Below are 22,597 nucleotides of genomic sequence, written 5' to 3' on the forward strand. Positions count from 1 at the left end.
TGAGTGGGTGTGGCAAGGAGTTCCAAAGTGTAGGGGAATCATGACAGAAGGCTATGTCTCCAGAGGTAGACTCTGGGGGTGACCAAGTTATTAGATTCTTAAAAAAAAAATAGGTGACCAGAGAGGAAGTCAAATCTCTCTATAAAGAACTGTGAAAAGCTAACAGACCTGTTTGATTGACTTTTGTATGAGATGTAAACAATCTCCTTTCAGAGGTGTTCAGATACTGAGACAGTCCTTTAGCGTCTGAAACAGTCGTCAGGACTCACTCAGAAAAATCTACTCTACAGATAAAGTCCAAAAACTAAGATGGCTGCTTCCATGAAACAGAGCTTGTAGGTCTGGCTGACAAGGTGGCATGAGACTGCAATAGGTATGCAGACCACAGCAGAGATGAGAAGAATACAGTGCAGTTCAGGTTTGCTTTAATAGGAAATATATTTAGATCTGTATCTGGGTTGTAAAAATGTTATTTTTATTATATAAGTGAAAGCAACACTAAGATTTTTATGAATTGTTGTATGGTGTTTTAGCTGAATCTGCAGCACTGGGTCTAATCTTTCATTTTAAATGGAGCATGACGTTGCACTTTACAGTGTAGATGAAAGTCATCAAAGCGAGAAGCAGAACTTGGAAATTTACAGCTAACAAATGTGCACATTTACCTTTGAACATCTGCGAATTGGGGGTACAAGGATGCATTGAAAAAGTTCCTCTGAGCTTATTAAAACTGCATGAGAAGAGCCCTGTACAATATCCATGGAGTCAGGCAGCTATTCCCTGCACAGACAGGAAACATCTGGTCGCCAGAGAAACGGTCTGAACTTTCTCTGAACAGCCATGAAATATTCTTCCTGACCATCAATATCCATGCAAATCCAAGATGGCTGCCCAGACACACCACGCAGAGGCCCAGCAGCCTCCTGTGAGTCAAACATGGATGCGTTATCTATAGAGTCAGATTGTTACTTTTGGGTTCTGCAACATGCAAAGATCAGTAAATCGATCAAACTTGTTAATTTCTGTGGCTGACACAGATTTGTTATGCTTTGTAATTCACATTCCTAAATTAGCACAGTAGCCCAAGTATAGGTACACAAGGTGCGTGAGAGTACCTGTTACACTCCAAATCCTTTTTATCCCAGCCGAAGCTGAATACAGGCCAAGCATCCAGTGGCATAGCTAGAGAGCCATGGTCCAATATGAAGCAGGGCTTTTCGGCAATTGCTTGCCCCTCTACATTTCAAAATTGTCAATCTACCACACACCAGACAATCTTTCAAAAAACTGATCAGAAATTCGACTATTTTATTGTATAATCTGTGGCCACCTGAAGGCCCGTGTTGCACAGTGAATTCACTGCCTGTCAGCTGCCCTGTGCAACTGCCAGGCTCTTGTCAACACTCGACACAGGCAGTGAATGAGTACCATCTGAACCAGGCTACAGCCATGCTCAGAGGCAACATGCTGTGTTTTTTTGCCATAGGGTTGCGCCACTTCATGTCAAACAATGACACTTGCTGGGTTACAAACGCTGCCGTCCGACTGCATGAAACTGCAGTGATAGGTGCTGGTAGCCAGCAGGCTTAGCTACCCGACAAGCATGCATCCAAGTGTCATTTAAAGTCACAGGCAACTTTGAAATGTGTTATGAATGTAACAGGATCAGGCTGCAGATTTAGACACAATTAACCTTGTTGCCTCAATGAGGCAAAACTCTAGAAATAAGCACCAGAAACAGCTGTGCTGTATGTATTGATAAATAGGAATGGCCCTACTTAGAAGAACTCATGTGATCAATTTGACGAGCTGATAGATTTGTAAGGCTCTGATTTGCTGGTCATGATCATGTATGAAACCAGGAAGTAATCACAGCAAATCAGAGCCTTACAAATCTATCAGCTGATCAAACTGATAACATGCTCCTAAGCATTGCCATTCTATTGATAAAGCTTTAGCTTTATGATGGCTACACACCATACAGATTTACCTGCCAGATCGATTATTTCCAACATGTCCGATCTGAATTTTGATCGAATGTTTGATTGTTTTTTCAATCGTTTTGTAATCGATTTTTATAGAACTGAATGAAAATCTATAAAAAACAGATCGAAATTCAGATCTGACATGTTGGAAATAGTCGATCTGGCAGGTAAATCTGCCAGAAAATTGTATGGTGTGTACCTAGCATCAGAGGTGCTTCAGATTGTCACTATTTGTGTCAGTCTCTCTAATGTTCACAGTAAGGCTCCGTCCACACTACATGCAGTTGCAGAAAGCAATCCGCGGTCCAGTTTTTCAAAAACCGGAACGTAGGGGTAAACAAACCGGATCCATGCTGCATTTTTGCAGCACGTTTCCAGTCCGTTTAATCACCCAGTGGCCATGGGTGGGAAGGCCGAGCTTGCTGGAGGAGGTAGCAGGCCGGAGGGAGGGCAGCAGGCACAGCAGCTGTGGGGGGGGGGGGGGGGGGGGGAGGGGTTCGGACCCCACCTCCCTCACCAGGGTGCCCCCTTCCCCACTCCCCCTCCAGCTAGTTTCTTTTAAAATCAATTCAGCAGCGAGTGGGGAACTCACTCACTTTCTTGTTCCACCGCTTGCGCGTCACTTCCTGCGATGCCGGCCAGAGGGCCGAGTACAGAGGGCGGCATTGCAGGAAGTGACGCGGCTAGAGGTGGAATGTAAGGAAGTGAGTAAGTTCCCTGCTTGCTGATTTTTAAATAAACTATTTAGAGGGGGAGTGGGGAAGGTGGGCAACAAGATGTACCCGCTGCCCCCTTCCTACCTGCTACCCCCTACAGCATGGCAGCCCCCGCCCCACCCATAGACAGGGCTGGGACACTCGAAAAGGATCTGTTTCTGTGTCCAAAGCTGTCTGTGTAGAGGGGAATCCGTTTTTACATGGTTTTCACTACCCTTCTGTGTATCTGGAGTCCATGAAAACCCTGCAAATCCGGACCTGGTTCCGCATGGACCGTATTCAGTTTTTAAAAGCGGATCCCCCGGCCGCAATTTTTAACATTTGTATCTGTGGCTCCGGTTTGGGCCCAAAAACAGAGCCACACATACGTTTTTAAATCAAATGTGAAGCAAGCCTTAGGCCGCTATATAGCATGACTGGTTATGGTGAAGGCATGTTTTCTAATACGTGGCTCAAGTATAAACATGGCTGCTTTGTGTATATATGGCAGGTGCATGCTTCTATCAGATTTGGGAAATGAATGTTCTTTCTGCCTGTTTCCTGTCATCTCTAAACTCAGGTAATTCCCAACCACAATTACCAGGGTGAGTAATGTGCTTGCTTTAGCCGAAGAATGATTGCATGACCTGCGATAACTTAGCTTGTGATAAGACCGTCAGCAAACAGTACATAAAGCACTTCAGAATAACACATGTATGAAAGCAGAGGGAGAAAATCAGGCTGCTGATAAATGGGACGATCCTGGCTCTAATCCAATGAGTCAGCTACACACATTAGATGGTTCTCGGTGAAGGCGGCTGGCCGGGGAGCACCTCTGCCAAGAATCTAGCATATGTACAGCAGCCCCCCACGGTGCAACACAAGACAGCTATTATCATTCTTATGGTACCCATACATGGTACAACTGTTCCTTCAGATTCAATCTTTTAACGTGATTTTTATGATTGAATTGTATAGAAAACTGCGCCATGTGTGGAGCAAATCGATGTGAAATGATTCTTTGGTCGATCAGAAAAGGAAAAAATATAGATCCGAAAGTTCAATTTTATGATCGAAACAGAATGTAAAACCTTCTTAATTTGTTCCATTAATGAAGACAATCAATAATTGCCTTCTGATTAGTTATGATTGTTTAAAATTGCATCGAAAGTTTTCGTTTAGATTTTGTAAGCGCTTCTAATCGCTTTTGTGTAGCGATGTTTTGTTCACTTCCTGACGTCAATCGGGAAGTGAACTCTTTGACCTGGAAATGAATAAGTACAATGTATTTATTCATCAAAGCGCTCAGCACATCGCTTTTCAAAGCGCTTTTTCCAGTGCTTAGCAATTTTGCTATACTTTCTATTGAATCGCAAACGCTCAGGAAATGGTGCGGGAGCCACGTTTGCGATTGGATAGAAAGCTCATTGCTTATGTGAGAACACTCACATAAGCTAACATTGCACAAGCGTTAAGGTGATTTGTAAAATCGCAAGCGCTTAAAAATAAGCAAAATCGCTTATAATGTAAAGAAGCCCTAAGTGTACTCTTCTACTACATAGATTTGGTGAGATTGGACAAAACTATTGGATCATTGGTGGTCACCATTAGATGTCTGGTTGTTCTTCTGTCCGCGGCTATCTCTGATCACTATGGTAATATAAGTGTCCTGCAGAGTCTAACTGAGAGGTATGGATGCACTGGGATCTTACCTGTTCTTGAGTAAAATCAATGTTACCACATTGAAAAGTCCTGAGAGGAGACTGTTTTCTGCCATAAAATTCAGCAGTTAAAGCTAATGATAAACTAGGCATGCATATGCACTAGTGTGAGCGTTTATGGGCAAAGTTAATGTACAACCAAAAAGTCTTTTAACAGGGGGCGCAAAGCCATGAAAATCTCTTTGGCATAAATCAGTTATTTTACTGGTCACCCTGGTGGGGGGGGTTTCACAGCCATTTAGCCAAACACTGTCAGAACTGATCTGCGGCAGAAGATAAATCTGTAATAAACATCACTGTTCATAAAATCTTCTGTACAGATTCTACAAGCACAGTGTCCAACTGATGTACAAACATTCTCCAGAGATCAAAAATGTCGAAGGACATTAGTGATCCTGCAAACCTAGCCTGTATTTATCTTGAAAATGTTTGTTATGGATGTTCGCAAGTGACTGGAATGTCACAAACACTAATTCATTACACCTACCAGTAGCCCTTGTGATGATCGGATATGACCCGCGCAACAGTTGAAAACTCTTGTCGCCAAGAGACAATTTTTGATAGTCAAGTAAGGTTTGCTAATCACATACGGTCTAGAATCTTTTCCAACTCAAGAGAACTTTGGTAACTTTAGTTTTTTTTTAAAAGAGGACCTGTATTGTTCTGTACCAGAACATAAATAAATTATCCGGCTGAAATTATTCAGGATACCCATTTTTGCTCTAATTATCCTGGTTTCAGTATCAGTAATGCTTCTTATATCTATAATAGTTAGTGGCGAGCGCACCGCTGCATGGGGCAGAAATGCGTGTGCGCCATCTCACCTCATGCGTGAGCCTTCTAATCAGTGCCATGGCCAAACATAACGGAGCTGGGCAGAAGAGGGCATGTGTGGGGTGGATGTGCAGCGGTAACGGCAATCGATCAAGGAACGTAAACAAACCCTGTCCCCAAGTGTAAAAATCCCCCCTCCCCCTGTACTGTAAAATCTCACCTATCCTGCTGCTGCGACTCCCACGATCATCCACTGTCGTGTCATATGGCACCAGACACGTGTGTGACATCACACCTGCGCCGGATCTCAGTGCAAAGGCAGACACAGGGGTCACAGTGGAGGAGGCCAGTAGTCGTGGCAGCGGGACAGGTGAGATTTTATACTGCACAGGGTGGAAGTGGGGGATGAACACTTGGGGGGGTTGCCAGGCAGGCATTAAAGGCTGTGTCGCTAGGCTGATACCTGATAAGAGTTCATGCTAACATTTATCGGGGATCGGCCGGCAACATATCTCTTTCCGATCAGAGAGAGATCTGTCTCTTGGTCTATGTGCCCATTTGCACCATAAAGGCAAGGAAAAACTGAACTACTGATAATAGTTACAACAGACTGGAAGACCAGGTCACTTAAATGCACAGATTCCACCAATCAGGTGCCCCCAGACATGAGGAGCTGGGTGGAAGGGAGTGAGAGTTGTCACCAATAGAGCATCTATCAAAACCTGAGTCACTTCCATGGCGGAATGACCCCATAACACCAATTCATACTGAAGAAGTCCAGCAGGATCTTGTAAGGTTTACACATAACCAAACACATGCATTTGCTGTTCTCACGACCCGCATGACTGAGACATTCTGAAAGGACTTAATGCAGAGGAAAATTCTGCCTGTGGCTGAAACTAATAAAATCTGGTAACTACGCCTGCCATTTTTATATGTCATTTGCAGAGGGGAAACCATCCGTGACCACATGAAAGAGCCCGGCGCTTTTATACTCTCCAGTAACGAGAAAACATTTGTTTCCTGGTGGCAATTAATGCTCAAACCCAATTACCACTTAATATTATAATCAGGATTTACAGTGCAGTGAAAGGAGGCGGCTGTGATGCAACACTGAGCATGCTAGACGAAAGCAGGATTGTGAGACCGACACCAGCAAATCAGGGGCAAGCTATGATTTTCCAACGCAGGCTGGATGTTGAATGACACCATGTAGCAACTGGAAAAGACACCTGAACTGAGACAAATATGGAGGATGCCATATTCATTTCCTTTTAAATAATACCAGTTGCCTGGCATCCTGCTGAACTCTTTGGTTACTGTCTGAATCACACACCTGAAACAAGCATGCAGCTAATCCAGTCAGACTTCAGTCAGAAACATCTATTCTGCATGCTTGTTCAGGGGTTATGATTAAAGTATTAGAAACAGAGGATCAGCAGGACAGTCAGGTCATTTTCATTGTTTAAAAATAAAAAATGGTAGCCTCCATATTCTTCTCACTTCAGGTGTCCTTTAAAAGGGTTCTGAAGTCATAATAGCTTTCTCCTTATGCACCATCTCAAAACTACATTCCAAGCCAGTTTTACACGTGGCCCTTGCATTTGCGGTGTGATGCTCCGCCCCCATCGCCTAAAAATACATTCATATGACCTTGCAACAGAGTGGGCCAACAGGCGCCGCGCCCAACGCCGCCGCCCCTCGCCCAGTGATGTACTCCCTGCTGGACAGAAAGTACATAACTGAGTTTGTTAGGTTACAAATCTTGCAGCAAGATTTCAATTTTCTAAGAATGTAAATGATGCTGTGAGAATATCATCATGGGGTGACACTGCAGTAGCACTTTGCCAATCACTGGCGATCAGTAGGCGCAGCGCACTCGCCCCCAGTGTGAACCAGCCCTAAACCTCAGAATGACAGCTAGGCAAATGTCATTGTGTATAGGGGATTGAAGGTAGCAGCCTCCCTATTCCTCTCGCTCGATTCCCTTTAGTGGGGGGAGGTTAGTAACGGAATGATATGACTTCTTACTTCTCCACAAACAAAGGGAAAAACTCTGCAGAATGTTTACCACAGAGCTGCTGGTCATCGCTTTTGTCTCCAGAATGCATACTGGATGAATCAGCCATTGATAGCGGCTCAGACAATCGCTGATCCAGCCATTTTTTCACCCAGAATTACTTTTTATCTGCTTTTGTAAAACCTGCTTGCTTTGAAACTTTAAACCTGCGATTTTCTGGAACATTAAAGCACGCATCTCTGCGTCTCCTGCTAAATTGCCTCAGGAGGATGGAAGCGGCACTTAACAAAATGCTGCCTTCAACCCCCATTTATCCTCAGTGTTCCTCTAATATGCTCTTCCCCAGCCAGGTATTATTGCTCTGGGATTACGGGCGATCCCAGGCAGCTCCCGGCTGAGTGAGCCATGATGGCTGAAAGGGAAAATATTACCGCACTTTTCCAAAAATATGTTTTAAAACTGGAACGCTAATCTCCGGGCCTAATTAACAAATTAGTTGAATCTATCGAGATCAAGTAACAGTTAAGGAAGCCGGTGACCCTTGAAAGATGGATTAAACCAAGGCAGAGCACTCATTGCAGAGCGGTTGCTTCAGATGCAAAACACTGTCAGGTGTGCCCCAGCAGGTCACGGAATACCTCTTTATTTAGGAAGACGAGGCTCTGGGGGTTTGCGCTGAATCCTTTGATGTGAGAGAGGTTATTCATGAACACGAAGGAGGGAATCTAGTGCTGAAATGTGCCCAGGAAGCTCTGGGAACTCGCTGGACTCCTGCAACTGACAACATGAATCCTCATTACCTCAAACCTATAGAATTCTGGAGCTGCAGATGTTTCCCCGCTCCTAACAAGGGATGATCTTGGTAATTCTGTGTAAAACGTAAAAAGTATTTTCTTGTACGCAAAATAAAAGGCACTATGAAATTTGGCCACCTGAGAATAGCTGATTACTATTTTAGTGGTAATTACGATAGTAAAATATCAGTAAATGTTACCAACATTTTACTACAACAAAACCTAACCCTATTCTCACACAGAACCCTCCCTCTACCGATGTTGAATACTAGGGTAGCACGGTGGCATAGTGGTTAGGGCTCTCGCCTTGCAGTGCTGGGTCCCTGGTTTGAATCCCAGCCAGGGCACTATTTTCTCCCTGTGTCTGCATGGGTTTCCTCCAGGTGCTCTGGCTTCCTCCCACATCCCAAAAACATGCAGATAAGTTAATTGGCTTCTACCTAAATTGGCTCTAGAATACAATACATACACTACACAATATAGACATATGACTATGGTAGGGATTACACTGCGAGCCCCTCTAAGGAACAGTTGCAAGACAATATACTCTGTATAGCGCTGTGGAAGATGTTGGCGTTATATATAAATACTAAATAATAACCAACCCCACGCATAACTTTAATCGCCCCCCACGCCTACTCTCTCCCCACATTTAATCTTAAACGCCTTCCACCCCTCCGCAGAAAAATGCACCATAGAATTATCGCTAATACTGAGAAATGTAGTAGTGGCTGCCCACTATGACAATTGTGGCTACAAATATCAGCTGCCCAATTTACACAGTATTACCAATTATTGTATGAGCACCTATGGCGGTGCCCAAACTTCCGTGGCTTTCCGGCACACAATTTCCATGCTGCAGTATTTTTCGACACAATTTACATATAGAGTATGCACCATATTTCCATTGTGTGTTTAAGCCGTACTAACGTGTATAATGTTTGGTTTTACTACGCTGCATTACGCTCTACTTATTGTGCAGTAAAACGTTGCGCACGCTATTCAGATGACTGTAGTTTAGTGAATAAACCCCATAGTGTGATCTTACCCTAAGGGCCTTTTCAACATAATGCGATTTTCAATGCATTTTAGAAACATGGTGTGACACAACCCACAGGGACATCAGCAGTGCATAGTCTTCACTATCTGATGTCCCCATCCATGCGTTGTGATTCACTGCAGTATCACAATGCATGAATGCTGGAAAATTATTGCGCACCAATTGCAATTTCCATTCATCAAAATGAATGCAATGGCAGTGGTATTGAAATGGAAATGCCATACGTTGCACAGCCACTTCCATTCCTTGATGGCCTTAAGTGGGGAAGGGACCTAATAGTCTTAGGCAGGGGTCACACTTGTACCTTTCAGTTTTCAGTGCACATTTTCTACACACCATTTGCATTTGTATGCAGCAGAGAAAGTGTGTGTATTTATCCCAGCAGCAGTAATTATGCAGAATCTATGCTGCAGGATGTCAGTTTTTTTCTGAACGCCATAAACAAATTTAAGATTAAACTAGCTCATTGATTAACATTAATTCGCAGTTTAAAACAGGGCAGTAGAGTCGGAGTCGAGGAGTCAAAGTCGGTGCAATTTTGAGGAACCTGGAATTGAAGTTGGAGGTTTCATAAACTGAGAAGTAGGATGATTTTTGTACCGACTCCAGAGCCCTGGTTTAAAAGCGTAAATGCATGAAAACAGAAAAGTGTAACCAGGGAGGGGTCCACAAGTATTACCCATAAATGCAATAAAATAAGTTCACTGCGCAAAGTAATTTAAAAGCTAGGAATCTAAACATGTATATTCAATACAGCTTCCTTTCAGGAGTGCTTTAGGAAGCCATGCCAACACACAAACATTTAGAATGTGACAAGTTCACTTTGCACAATGTATTTTGAGAGGAGCCAGGTGAGGATTTATTTCCGCATTACAGCCATGCTTCCCTTTTTACATTCAACAGACAAATACATGTTTTCTTCCCCAGAAAACATGTCTGACATTAATTATGTTGCCGTAAATCCATAGGCAGGGCAGGGAAGAGGCATAGGACACTCTTCCTTTCATGTAGGGCTCATTCCTCATGCTCTGGCCTAACCTGCATGCTTTATTTCTCACATGACATCCACGGTTCATCTCTCTCCTCTCTTGCTGTTTCTCTTTCTCCTCACGTCTTTTCATGTCCCTGACTATCTCACATTTTATCTAGGCCTCTGCCTGCCCATCTCCACTCACATATTTTCTTTTTGTCCCATAACATCATTCTACATTCCCAGATTCCCTGAAATAAAAGAAGGAATTCCAGCCATGTTGCAGGGTCAGACACACGTTCAATAAAATGGTTCTTGTCCTTGTTTGCATCTTTTTCTCCTCACACTAAAAATACTGCTTGTAAAACAACATGCATTCATGTTTTGAAAACTTTATTCCTGTGTATAGTCTCTAGGTAACAATCAAACTGGGTGCATGCGGCAAACCAAGCACCGCCATTGACTTCCATATAATACATTGGCAAGCCGTTGCCACAGCGGAAATTCGGACGCACAGTGGGGCCAGATATTTACTGATTTGGCTGGGTTTTTAGCTGGGGGGGGGGGGGGGGGGGAGAGTTCTGTGTGAGTAGGGTTAAGTTTAGCTATAGTAAAATATCAGTAAGATTTACCAATATTTTACTATAGAATATTAACTTTGTCAATACTAGAATATTGGTAAAAGTACCAATATTGTTATTGGCAGATTTCCTGCGCCCGTTTTTCCCTGGTGCCCAAAATTCACGCACACTAGTCTCTGTAGCTATGGCAACAACAAAAAAATTCTGAAGGCGGCACATAGTGTAGAACCGGCTCTGAGCACAGGAAGTGCAACAATAAAGGGCATATTACCAGGTACTTTGAGATTTAAAAAATATTGCTAATCTTTCAAAAGATACACATGCAGCCCACTACCAGGAAAAGGTGTTATATTTGCTTTAGATAGGGTGGTAAGGGATTAGAACCTCTTCTTAATGTTTATTGATGACATGAATCATTATCTGTTAGACATCATTTCCTGTCCAGATATGAGATCTCTCGCAGAATGATACAGAGAGAAAGAAAAACATATTGTAGAGAGGATGAGTTCTTGACCAGATTTTGTTGCTGTCACTGGGACTCCCAATCTCAAAGGTGCATGGGGGGTCACAGCATCAGGAAGTGAGGGGATATCTGACATAGACAGCAACAAAAAAAAACCCAAAAGTTTATAAACAATTAAGCTACCATTGAAAACTTCAATATAAAAAAAATCCTGGAGTTGGCAATAAAATGGCTTTTAACCTCCTGAGCGTTACGCCACTCAGGAGGTTTCGTTAGTTTGTGCCCCCAGGATTAAATAATTTGTTCTCATGCCTGAAAACCCTTTAGCTAGCACTAGGCTAGCTAGTACAAATGCCCGGCACCCCCCGATCCCCGCCGCTCCCTCGTTCATACATTATTCAGCCTGGATCCAGCGATCGGCGCAGCCTCCGCGCATAGCTCCGGTCTTTACTAAGGGGAGGATCGCACAAGACGACATGCACAAACTCGATCCTCCCCATAGAGAGACCGGAGCTGTGCAGGGAGGCTGTAAGATCGCTGGACCCAGGCTGGGTAATGTATAAATGGGGGGGGGAATCGCAGGGGATCCAGGGGTGCCGGACACCTTTACTAGCTAGCCTAGTGCTAGCTAAAGCTTTTACTGCCATGAGAACAAATTAATTAATTCTGGGGGCCTCCTGAGCAAAGAAAGCGAAAGCGGTATGCCCGACACAGTGTCGGGCATACCACTAAGGAGGTTAAACCCCCCGCGAGCAATACAACACCACAAAAAATATTTTGATATTTATAATTTTTACTACTTTTGGTACTTTTAGTTAGTTACGAAATGCTGAAAAGTTACTGGTATTGCAAGATGAAAAATGATCACCTAGGAGTAAAAGTGAATTGAATATGAGCCTACGCCTCCCTCCCCCCTCCCCCCCCACACACACAAAGCTTATTAGAAACTGTTGGCTGGAATTCTCCTTTAACTAACACTTGATCATGTGTGGTTTCATTTTGAGCAAGTGATGTGAACTGGTTAACAAAGCCGAAGCAGCTGCCGAACTTCTTGGCAGACGTTGAGCAACAGAACATAGACTGACAGCTCTGTCCATCCAAAAAAAAGGATCCATTACAGTTGAGCTAGTATGTCACTCCTTGGCCACTGATGTGCATCACCCACTCTAGGGAATAATGAAGGGCCTGCTGTTTGAGCAGAACTTCTGAAGTGTTTAAAGAACCCTGCAGAAGCACACAGCAGAGCTCCCAGTGACTGCTAATGGTGTTTGCTTGGAGTACCACTTGTATCAAGCCCTCTTCAGAAGAAAGGCACTTACAAGCCTTGTATATCAGCCAATGCATTTAGTCTATAAAATATTGAATTTTATTAGCACTGAAGAATCAACCATGAGTACACGGACAGCAATCAATACTATTTATCCAAATTTACATCTTGGGATGTGGTGGGAGCACTTTAACTGCTGTCATCTTTTTACTTGAAGGATCACTGTAATTAAAAACATTTTCTGAAATCTGAGATGTGAGGACCCCTTAACTGGTTGGTGTTTCCAAGCTCCCCATTTACTGGTTGTTTCTACATATACACCAATCGTTTCAGTGAACCTGACTTAGGGTGCCCAAACATTACTACATTTTTCAACCCAATTGGCTTTCCGATCCAATGATTTTATCAAATTGGAAGAGAGTCGTTGCCGTAATATTGCCACCCGATCAATTTGTTGATCGGTGTGGACACAGTGGAATCAATCGGGGGTGTGGCGCTAATAGCATTTTGATTTCCTGACGACCGACAGAACCCCACCCAGGGTCTCCCCAAATGTATGTTTGTTCCCCTCACCCTACACCCCCACCCTATGCCGAGTGTTGAAGGCTCACCTGTAACTTCGGCGTGACTGCTGGGCTCCTCTGGTGTCCAGCGTCGCTACAAGCTAATTTACCACATGACATGGGGGGATTGGGGGGATTAGTCTGGCCGGTGATGGCGCTAGGAAGATTTCCAAAAGATTTACTGCTGAAAACTATTGGAAAACTGTCTGCAGTGTGTATGCGCAGGCAATAGCATCAGATTCGATCACAGAGCTATCTATCTGATGATCAGGAGGCAGTGTATGGGCACCTTTACAGTTCCTTGTGTCATTCTGTGCAACCCTTCCCATGATTCCACCCAACATCTGACAGAATTACTTACATTAAGGCTCATACACACGTCCAACTTAACGCACAACCAACCGCACAACATGACCAACCACACAACAGGTTGTTTACCTGACAAGTACGTACACACACGCCAATCAACTTACTTAAATACTATGCGTGCAAGCTAAATGACAAAAGGCACAACATGTCCGCATTCCAAAACATGATAGTTGGGCAGATTGCTCCACCGGTTGGATCTGGCAAACAACCTGTTATCAGTTGGTCATCTGGTTGTTTGCCAGCCGCACACACCCCCAACTATCTTCCAACAGACAAGTGTTGAAGATAGTTGGACAGATTGTTGGTATGTGTCTATGCGCCTTTACATCATTTTGGATAGCATATAGTATATATTATAGTAAAAACTGTTTAAAGGGGGAGGGGGGGGGCAGGGGGGGCATAGGCTGTTTATTTCATACTCAAAAAATGCCTGCTTTCTTCAATTCCATCAGGGAGAAAAAGGGGCGTCCCTATGTTTATCTTCTCTGATTGAAGTGTTCTCTACCCATTTTTCTACAACTACAGAGAGCGACTACTTAGCCTGAGTGGGGACAAGATAATTTCACCATCTGCCTAGGTTACCTAAGAGGTAACCCCTCCTTGTGAGTAGTTTCTCATAATTAACACATATCTTTCTTTACTGAACATACTACACTATAGTGGGCTTTCAATTTGGCCCGTTTTGTTCCTAGCATTACTTACATACCTGTGATCTGCACATCATGTCTGAACAGAGGTGAGTAGCTAGAAAGGCAATCAGTAATGTATGGTAGTTGTGTCATTGATCGGGGGTAACTTGAGGTTGATTCATTATAAGTACACTTATCCTCAATGGTCTTACTGTTAGATGGCATCTCATGTAAATCAGTTTATAAAATGAAAACTTAGCGAGACGTGTACGGTGCCCCCACGTGAGCCGCCTGTGTGAAGTACCTGCCAGATTATCCCCGCAGAGAAGCTGCCACTGGTTATTGCAGAGTATTAAATCTGCAGAGATTAACATTACAAGTAATTCCTTTTGAAGTTCAATGGCATCTACTTTAACCCTTGTCAAATCTGAAAAGGCCAAACGCCACCAGCTTCCCTTTCACTGCATAATGACATAATGAGGGGAGTGCAGCACTTTGCTAAATAAGGGTTAAAGACTCACAGGCAAACAATTGTAATAGCTTGCACTTTAAAACCGCTCTTGGGGCTCATTCACATGGGCACTTCATGGGCTCAATAACCACTTTAAAAATGCCAGTGTTTCAATGAGACTGCTTTGATGGTGTTTTTGTGGTGTTAGCCTAGGCAGCATTCTGGCAGCATTTGGCTAGTCACTCGGGATTACTATACTTTCTGGCTGCCAAAAAAATGGCAAGTTATTACAGCAACATTTCTAAGCCTCTGCTGCCCCTGGTTACCCGCATGGATCTGTTTTGTAAGTGCTTTTACACTTGCTGAGAAGCATTTCCTGCAGCCATTTATGGGTGCTTCTGGGCCGGAGTACTTGCCCATTTTCTCCCCATACAGCTATCTAGCACTGTGTACTCCAACATTATCATAGATTTATATAGGTAGCATTTCCAGGTGGCCAGGAAAAAAAAGTGTGAATGAGCCCTAATACAGAAGTCTTACTACATCAGGATGTCTGTTTGGACTGTTATTTCATTGTATTCAGTATTCTCTCTGTCCCTGTAGTTCCACACATTTCAGTCTCACCTCAGTGCCACTGTGGAAGCCCCTAGTAAGAGCAAGGTCCTGCCTAATTTCAGTACTGGTAATAAATGCTCTCCTTGCATTGGTAGTAATGCAGTACTTACCTGCTAACCAAATCCTGAGGCTTTAAATTAAGAATTTGCAGAGTTAGTTAGAATGCACATCGAGTCGCTGCATGAAGTGCAGTTCCATCTGACTCTCTGTTCCTATCTACTGTCATTAGGATGCTTTACTGGGCATAACTACTGGTGACCATTTGGCCATCCTAGCAGCAATTTTGCAGATGGTTTATTTAGGCTTTTTTTGAAGATATTGACGGAGGTGTGCACATATTTATGGCAGGTAAGCTCTACTTGCTTCAAGTTTGCATGATGTCTTGTATACTAAAACCCATGGGTTTCAGCTTTCTGGGCTCCCCACTTCCTATTTAAAAATAGTTAGTGGTGGTCCATAGACATTAGTGGTGGTCCGTAGACGTTCCTCATCAATCTCCAAGGCATTAGGTTGGTGCTCCTCACTGAAAGCCCACACCCAAGAACTCACAGGTATGGGATCATTGCTTGTTCAGCCTACTGAGCAATGGTTATGTCATCTCCAGGTATTTTAAAGTATAGGTACAGTTTCTGATAGATGTCCACCCTTCCACAACTCTCCCAATATAATAGTGCATATCTGCCAAAAATAACACACCTCAAATACCTAATTTTGAGTGTTTTAACTGCTACTAGGAAGTGTCCTTACTGTACTTCCATACATTTGAGTGGTGCATTCTGAAGTATGTCCTATGGAAGGGGAATCGGGAGTACAAGCATGATGTGCCCTGCTGTAAGAGGTCAGGGAACCTCCAACTCAATGGACTGCTGAAGAGGAACAAGTAGAAATGTGTACACATGGTATAAAATCACCCGAAACAATCATGAACAATGGTTTTGAGCAATGGAAATCCACCGTGGGGGAATCATGTGCTCCTGGGTGGATTAGAACAGGTGAAGCATCTGAAGCTCAGACCTCTTCACATGTAAACACAATCTCAGGTAACGCTACAGTCGGAACTGCTATGCCAGCACAAGAGGGGGCACAATATTAGGCAGGTGGCTTTCATGTTTTAGCTGATCAGTGTATGAAGCACTATAATGAAGAGGAATGTGAACATATCAGGAAGGGTTAACCCGTTTTCTCGGCTGACCTCAGATCCCAAGTTTTTTAGCAACTTAGCTTTAATCCTATTAGTGAAACATCAAAGTAGCCCAGGCTGATTGGCTGTGTGAAGTGAAGCAACAATACAGGATTATTACATAGAGCAGCAATAGCGGCAGCAGACTTTCTGTCTCAATTAAGGTATTTTCCCGACTAAGTGCTACTGGCAGTCATGCTTACATAGTAGTAAAGGCTAAATCTGACAGTCGCTACAAAGGGACATGATGAATTGGCGTTAATACAGCCTGATTTCTGATCTGACAGGTAGTCAGAGTGCAGTACAACCTGCAGCACTATATCCTATCTACATCAGGAAACATGATATTCATACTTACCAGAACTGGTTTTGTCTCCTTTCAAGTGTCATAAATACTGCTGTTATTATGGACAGGTACATTAGTCCAATGTGAATACTTTGAAGGGTAACTGCTCTGTATTCCAAAATGTAGAAACATATAATTATTACACTATCTTTTTTTATATCTGAATATTATAAACAATGTTATTCCGGTTTTAGTACTCTCAATTTCGTGCTGTAGTTCTGACAACCTTCTAAAACCGGTGAAAGTCGGAGTACATTTGCTGCTTGCCATGGCAAGTATACAGTGCAGGACTTGCCAGAATTCTTTTTTTGTTTCATTGGTTCTGTTTACCCAGAAGTCATAAAGCAGGAAGTAACGTTTTAGACATTCTGCTAGAGTGGTTCTAGTTTGACTGCAATTACCTATTCATTAAAAAGCAAACCAGAACCTGAAATGAAAATAAAATTGTGAGATAAACAAGTGTATGTACATACTGTAGATTAGGCTTTCTCCACCAGGGTTCCCTGTATCCCCAGGTTCTGCAGGGGTTCCTTGGCATGTTCCCCCATTGTGGGGGGGGGGGGGGGAAGTACAATAGAGCACATTATAACAGGGGCTACTGTAAAAAGGACTAAATTGGGGGTCAGAATAATAATGAGCACATTAATAAAAAAGCACTAGGATAAGGAGACAGTATGAGTGGCAGTGTAATAGGGGGTAGGGAAGTAAATGGCCGCACATACTTTTAAAGACCATGCCTCCAGCAAAATAAATGCAGGGATTCCTCAAGATCAAAGAATTGTTTGCAGGGCTTCCTTGAGATCCAAAAGTTATTTGCAGGGTTCCTCCAGGGTACAAAGGCTGCTGTAGATACTCAAATTGAACGGGAAGTCAAGTGATCGCAGCACTTTGTGCGGGAGTCATCCGCTGTGATGGTTGTAATTGTCATTCCTTTAATGACCCGCATGTACCCATGTTGCGAGATCAGGGAAACGATTGTTCGTCTCACAAAACATCGCAGAAAAATTTGCAAAAAATTGTGACGTGGGAACAAGCCTTAAAGAACAAGCGACACCCATGCTAACCTAGAAATAAAAAACACATATATAAGTAGATAAATAATACTTCTACTTACATAACAGATGTATTGTGCTATCCACGTAATGATTCCTGTGAATTTTATAAAGGAAAAGCAGAAAATCCTAGTCTAGACAGTGGCCATCTTGCCAAGCTAATGCTGACATCATATCCTCCTTGACTCTTGTTTCCCACCCTCACTTCTCTTGCTCATTGTGTATTCATTAGCTGCCCTCCTCCCAGAGTCTTCCCCCCCCTCCTTTCTCTTGCCCATTGTTTATTCATTAGCTGCCCTCCTCCCAGAGTCTTTTTTTTATTTACACATCCAATCACTGAGTCACCTCAGCCTTGCTTGTAAACACAAGTGATCAGCTAGGCAGGGAAATAAAAGGAAGAGGAGGAATTTATTATAGATAAAAATAACTCCCAGCATTCAAAAGAACTCCCAGCATTCAACTTTTTGGCACTGTTTGGCATTCGGGCCAGTGCTCCTATAGTATGTGATAACTCCAAACCATAACAGCAAAAAAAGTTTTGAATGCAGGATTAGCATCTTTATAACTTAATACACTCAGACCCGTTGCTGATGAAATGAGATTTTTATGGTGACAATACCGCTTTAAGGCTACAATTCATTTAATAAATAAAATAAACAAAACGGCATAGCTATAGCCTTTTGATCCAAACAATTTATCATTCTACTAAGCTGCATTACGATTCACATTGACAGTGTTGACAGTAAATATTTAATTACAAAAAATCATTTATTTTTTCATTTATCAAAAGGAGTCAATGTTGGAGCCAAAGGTTCCTAAATAAAAGAGTTGGTGTCAAATGTTTTATGTGTGGACGCCACTGCCCCCTTGCACACTCTCAGGTCCATCTCCCAGCCTTTTCTGGTACAAGTTTCATTATATGGTTGCTGAGAAAGTGAAGAAGTCTGTAAAGAATCCGCGCTGATGGACCTACAACAACCAGGGAGCAATTTCACTTGGAATCTTAAGTTACTAAGCAAATGTGTACTACACTGTATTTAGTATCTTGTTACTACACAAAAGTGGAAAAATAAACCAAGGGTTAACGCCACCCATTGCACTCCTATATGACAAGCAATAATACCAGCATGTGACGTGACCCACTGGTGACCTGTATCCCGGGCTGGCCCAGATGGAAAGAAGAATCTTCCTCCTCACCTACACCCTGCCAGTCAGTGCAAATTGTCCGTAGCGCCTCAGTGATGTGGCTGAACGGCAGCTAAACAATTCCTACAGGTGCCTTTGTGAGAAGAGAACGCACACAGGGCTTATCTGTGGGTGATCTCATAACTGAAAGGGTGACACACAAGCCGTGCTTGCTTCATTTGCAGCGTGACAAATATCCAGGGACCCAGGAAAAGTGAATCTGCCACTGAACCTTTGAATGGAGATCAGAGCATTATCTGCATACAATTCATCAACCTTTGTGCTAGAGGTCTCATAGTAAGTATTGATGAATTTAATCCACTGGCTCTAAATCTCATTTATTTATATAGCCATCACTCAGTAGATCTAAATGGGGCATTACGACTTTTAATCTTACCAGTCGGTAAGCCAAATGGCCTTTAATCATTATGCCTGTTATGCTGGGAATACACGGCTCGAATTTGAGCTATTAAGATGACTCGACAGATAATTTCCGACATGTCCGATCACCGTTCGATTGTTTTCTCAATGAAGTAAATTGAAAAAAGATAAGAAAAACGAGTGGAAGATAAAAGAGCGGGCAAAACAATCGGGCGCAGAATCGAGCGCCAGAATCGACCCCCTGTATTCCCAGCATTACACACCATACAATTCCCAGCATGTCCAATCTGCTTCTGGTGGAAAAAGGGATCAATTTTGAGATAAGTACTAAACAAAATTGATCCCTTTCTCAATGGTAACGTTGCTCTGTGCGCAGCAACTTTACTGGAGTGTAGTGCACAAGGCCCATGGTGAGATAAAGTCAGCCTGTCTAATTCGGAGCGCTGTAAAAACAGGGCTGGAGATTTGGGCGCAGCCGCGCCGCCACAGACTGTAATAGGAATTTCGTTTATAGCGGTGTTCAGTGAGTAATTTCGGCGCCAAATTACGATAAAACACTGACATTCGGCTGCCAGCAATAGCTGGAAGCCGAATTACATCTTTCCTCACCATCCACAGCGACCTGGAAGGTAAATAGTAATTAGCACTGCCGGGGCTTTTGCAGGAGCGGGTCGAGCCATTTTTCAGTTTTACCCTGCGTTCAAATCTCTTAGCTTTTCTGTGGATACTGACAAAATAAAAAGTGGTGTACTGATAATACTTGTCATTGCAAATCTCTTTGCGGCTTAATTGTATGTACAGTATGTGTCTAATCACCCCTCATCTGTGTCTAATCAAAAGTGTAATTTGATCTCTCAGCTGTATCAGCTCAGGAATCCCAGCAGCCTCGGCAGAGCAGCTAATTTCTAAACACAGAATGTTACCCCTATGTCTGCTTCCATGAAAGCAGGAAGCAGACACACTGCTGATTTATTGACGGATTTCTATCAGCTGTAACAAATGTTTTGCTTTAAAGGTTATTATGCTGTTGCGTATCTTTTAGAGTAGATAGGAAGTTCTTAATTAAGGTCCGCTTTCAGACAGAGAAGGAGAGATATTTATAAGAAAGTTCTAAGATTTATTAAGTCCTAATTACGTTTGCAGATAGACTTCTCCAGCCCGAAACAGCCTTAGAAGATCAGGCCCAATGGAAGCCAAAGAAAACATCTTTTCTAGCACATTCCCATCTCTGGGCTACATGATTCCTTTTATTAAGTCGACTTTCAGACAAATTGGGAACATAAAAACTGTCTGCCCCGAGGCCTAAGCAGGCTCTCGGCACTTGGGGGTTCCTCCTTTACAAATAACTAAGTTACCACAGCATTCCAGTTAGTCTACAGTTGCTTTGTCTGTTCTCTTGGCCCTTCAGACAAAAGGCTGACTCCACCTAAAACCGACAAGAAGGGTTAATCAAACTCAACATTCCATTACAGTTAGAATCAGAGGGAAGCAGCACTGCTTCCACTTTGTCACTAATAACATTGTAGGTTGCCTTGCATCACATTCTGTGGTAGGAACTATTCAGAGTCCACACAGCTGTTCTGCGGCCAAGACGACTTTTAATTGGGTGCAAATCAGAAACAGAGACACTCAATTTTATCACACTTCACACTTCTGTGTTCTCTATCTGTGCTGATCCTGGGGGCCAGGCTATTATTACCACACTTCCATGACACACAGCTTCATAGACGCCCATGGGTGGTTATGTAATGAGCTGCTTTGTGACTTGACAATTTCTGGAGCTAAACCCCAACGCCATACCCAGGTCTTTGCAGGCACTCGGAGGAACAGCTCGTTTACTACTTTATGCACACCTTGACTGGCTGTGGTCAAACACATCCATACACCATTCATGTTGGCAGTAGCAACAGAATTATTTTAAACTGCAGTATAGTAAAGCAAACACAAGATGTCGCTTTAAAATGTAAAATGCTGCAATGATCTCTATAGTATTGCGATTTTCTGTCTTCTTCCTGAGTTCCTCTCTGGTCTATTTAAGCTGCATTTCCTGATGGTGGTTTATGATTTAATCTCTGTACATTTTCTTCACTAAAAAGATCTAACTTGTTATACTGGGTGCCTATCTGTGTGTACGGACCACACTGCTCCATACAATACAAAACAACCTGCAGAGAGGACTATCTCACAACCTCTCCTCTCTTCACATCCATGAATGTTGCTCCACCCCAACTCACTCCACCATATACATGTGCCATCCAGTGCTGCCATCAGCATCTAGGTATATATCAGAGCCATCTCTCATGAAAGATATGCCTTCAAGTCATACCATAATTATATATATCACTTTGGTGGCAAACCTGCCTCCTTCCAGAGTTCCCACTCCATCTGTCTGTCTTGTCTCTGCCCCCAGTGATCAACTGCACTCCCTCCACCCTCCTTCCTTTTCAGTACTCCAGCCCCCTCCTTCCACTGATACTACAATGTGGTTTGGGTTGTGCCCTTCCAGCAGCCAAACCTCCTTCCCCTCTCTGCTGACACTCTCACCCCCATGTCCTCAGGAGCAGGACACATGGGGATACCACTATTGGCAACGTAACTGGTCCTTATGGCAGGAATATATATGCAGTGGATAGGCAGCAATGCAGCATCACAATTGGATGAGTATTTGTAGTACTCCAGCATGATTCACAGGTAGTTCTTGGGCTCATTTGCTAACCCATCAAATGATGAATTTAGATCAATACCTGGAATTCAAGCAAATTCCTGTTATACTTGACAAAATGCCTGCTAAGGATAATGCTGTATTGTAAACAACCTTCCTCCATGCAGTGCTTGTTGCAATAAATGAGATACTCTATATTATCGTATAAACTAATGAGGAGCGCTGAGTTATTTCAGGTCAGTAATCTTTTATGCATACAAATGCTTAAAATGATCCAGGTCAATAATCCAATTCAACAATCAACATTTGCTCTCTCACACATCCAATTATGCATACAAGGAGCAACCTGGTTTCCCTTAAAAAAAATATGTAAAAGTATATGTAAAATACTGCTAAATTGCATAATCCCTAAAGCAGGGAGAATTAGAATGCACAAGTAAAGTACTCCGTCCTCTATACTGCCATTAAAAACCTGTAGTTATCCACTGCTGATAGATAGTACTCTCTAGATTATCCTCTTGTAATTCCAAAGAGAAGGGAGTACTCACACCTCCACTCACCCATATGACCATACAATGCATCTTCCCTAGAGCAGAAGCTGACTTATCATCTAGTCATTGGAAACCTGCCTTCTTCACGTAAACCAGTTTCTCAGGTGAGTGAACAGTGCAAGGGTTTATGGGTCATGGCCACATACCCTTTCCATCCACATGATTATAAGGCAGCCTCTGCTGTAGAGCTCTTGTATGGTCAAATGAGGGGCAGAGAAAAGTGACCACAGTTGCTTTTGCAGCCAGACTCCATTATCAGAGTGTTGGGACTGTAGTCTCAGCG

At 43.0% G+C, this 22,597-nt stretch overlaps 1 protein-coding gene across 4 annotated transcripts in view; it reads right to left on the reverse strand.

Moving 5' to 3' along the window:
• Nucleotides 1–22,597, reverse strand: part of PDZRN3 (PDZ domain containing ring finger 3) — a 364,525-nt gene that overhangs the window by 153,117 nt on the left and 188,811 nt on the right. The gene's annotated exons all lie outside the window — the stretch shown is intronic.

Source organism: Hyperolius riggenbachi, chromosome 9 (assembly GCF_040937935.1).
Source record: "Hyperolius riggenbachi isolate aHypRig1 chromosome 9, aHypRig1.pri, whole genome shotgun sequence".
Classification (NCBI taxonomy): domain Eukaryota; kingdom Metazoa; phylum Chordata; class Amphibia; order Anura; family Hyperoliidae; genus Hyperolius; species Hyperolius riggenbachi.